The following is a 2,955-nucleotide window of genomic DNA, read 5'->3' as shown; positions in this document are numbered from 1 at the left end:
GGTTCCAGAGATAAGCGATATGAGAATTTGTAAGGGAAGTGCCTCGCCCACTTTCCTACCATTTTTCACCGAAGGTAGGTTATTTAGAATCTATGCATCTGTGCTAAGTTTCAGTTCCCCAGCAAAATTGGTTTTAGAGATATAGTGGTTTTCACATTTTAGTCTATATGTCAGATGCCACGCCCCCTATGTATTAACATTTCTGAATTAGAGGAAGTTATATCGAAAAATTACACTGAAGATGGCACAACGCCGAAACAAACAAAATTTGACAAGGGATGACGGAAAATCGTTCGACATTACATCACACTCCTACCCTGCCGGAAACACAAACAACGAAAATGAGAAGTTATATCCTTTAAATCGGTGTATGTTTATTTGAAATCGAGCGAACAGTGCCTTCAAGAAAGGGATTGCAAAATTTTCTTATTGTTGTCTCCAAACAAAATTTGACAAGGGATGACGGGAAATCGTTCCACATTACATCACACTCCTACCCTGTCGGAAACACCAACAACGAAAATGAGAAGTTATATCCTTTTAATAGGTGTATGTTTATTTGAAATCGAGCGAACAGTGCCTTCAAAAAAGGGATTGCAAAATTTTCTTGTGGCGTATTTATGTATAGATTACGTCGAAGATAACCGCGCTGCGACCTAAGAAGATATATTCTGCTAAATCAAAATTGTAATCACTCCAACCTTAGGCTATTTAAAAAGCTCAGCACTTTGGATGAGGCCATGTTCAAAATTTTAGATGGAGAAGGCAATCGTTCTCCAAGGTGTATCAATCTACGATTCATGCTTCGTGGACAGGCACATACAATATATTCTGGGGTTTCTTTCACCAGCCGACAAACCCTACAGTCCGTCTCTACAGAAAGACCCATTTAATTAAAACCGTAAGTTAACTTGCAGTGTGCTGTCAGGTTGCCAGCAAGAGTTCTAAGTTCAAGGTGTCTTTTGGAGTTCCTGCTGGAAAGAGTTATGCATATCTTTGATTGTCTTATTCCCTTTGACTTCCGCCAGTAGGCAGCAATTTCAGATTATTGCCAGCTAGCTCCTAAGTAGGTCTGCAGTGTATTCTTCAGATGTACCACAGAAAGGCTAGGGACCATGCAAACGCATTTGAGCTTCACGCTCTGCGAGACAGTCAGCCCTTTCGTTGCCTTCAAACCCTTCATGCGTGACCCTATTGTGGGTTCGCAGGTGGCTCAAGAGTTTACAAGCCTTGATGCCGTTTTAAAAGACTCTAAGGCCATTAACGCTGCCTGAATGTCCGACATAATATTTATTCTGGCCTCATTTGCTTTCTACGATGACATTCGCGAACACAGACTTCGATTGGGAAGACTTCCGCCTGAAATATGGTTGAGTACGAGCCCATTGGCAGACTTTTCTGGAATCTTGGTCCAAGTACGCCATAAATTATATCGCTACCTAAAGGTGAAAAGGTGACAAGTCCATTTTTTTTTCAAAGTTTAGTTTTTGATGCAGAATGACAGGTAATACGAAACTACATCGATTTTTCGTCTCCCCTGAAAAATTTCTAAAAATGGACTTGGCACCTTTTCATCCTTAGGTCACGATATATGGATGCCCGTATTGCATATTGGCAATAGTAAGGTATACGTTTGTACTTAGGAATCAGGTATATTTACATGTTTGCGGCCGCCATTATACGAACGCCCCGGTGAAATAATTGTGTAAAAAAGGTTGCTAAAATATTTGGAGATACGTACATATTTTCTATTTTTCGCAAATAACTATTACTCATTGTCCCGAAACCTACCAAAATCCAATCAAGCCTACCAACCTACCAAATGGAAAAAACCTACCTGTTTTGGTAGGAAAAGCCCATGTTTGGCAACACTGGATGCAGGCGTGCTTCGCGCAACTACATCCATTCGTACATATGTATGTACATATGTTTGTATGGATATATTTATGATGAAGCAAACGGGCTTCGTTGATGTACTGATGGGCATATGTGTGTACTTATGGACAGCAATGTTTTCATGTATGTACATATGTTTGAATGGTTGTATATACCCTGCAAAAATTTGAGGACCAGGTGGTCCACTGGGTCGTGGTTTTAATGTATGTGCAAAACGATCAGGCTTCATACTAGTAGCTTGTTATGCTGACCTGGACCTCTTTAAACGTAAAGAACTGATATATGTGTTGAACACCAGATCTTCGTGGCCCATCGGCAATATGATTCGGTTGCCGGATGTGCCATGGTCCAAAAGGAGTAGTTGTCTAGGTGGTCCCATGTTATGCAGCGTTGGACCAGAGGTGGTCAGGTCCAATGACATCGCAATGTTAATGTAACCATGTTTTCTCCATATATTTGGACCATTTTGGTTACTAGTGTTGGTTACAAGGCTTCGTGGTCCTGTACCAGTGTTTAACCTAGTCCCACTTTTTGCAGGGGCATGTATATATGCACATATTTAGTACAAACGAAAACAAATCTCATAAGCTGCTCGTTGATATAAATGCGAACTGTACTGATTGTCAAAAATTATGTGTCTGTTGTACATTTGTTCATGGTTGTCATTGTGCGTGTAATTTTCTAGAGTAGTTTTGTGCTCTCGCTATCTCCTCGTATTAATTTGTCCTTCGTTGGTATACTCTGATGAACATATGTGAGGATGATAGCAAGGCCAACTTATATAAGGTAGAGTTACAGGAGCAGTTGAAATTTTCGCAAGATGTTTTTTAAAGAAAGCCATAAACGTAGTGACCGTTGGTTCAACTTGGTGTTATTTTGCTCTAAATTGCACCGTTTGTGGGCCTGTTGAATGAATTTATGTCTTGCTTGTATGAAAGATCAAAAAATTTGGATTTTCTGGCAAGTTGTACAACTTATCGCTACATTAATGGCCACGTTGTACAAACTCATTTACTTTGCGTTTATTTTGTACACTAAATAACCGAAAATGGATAACTC

Source organism: Rhagoletis pomonella, unplaced genomic scaffold (assembly GCF_013731165.1).
Source record: "Rhagoletis pomonella isolate Grant_MI unplaced genomic scaffold, Rhpom_1.0 Rhpom_scaffold_00003, whole genome shotgun sequence".
Taxonomy (NCBI): domain Eukaryota; kingdom Metazoa; phylum Arthropoda; class Insecta; order Diptera; family Tephritidae; genus Rhagoletis; species Rhagoletis pomonella.
Note: the sequence above shows the minus strand (reverse complement) of the source record.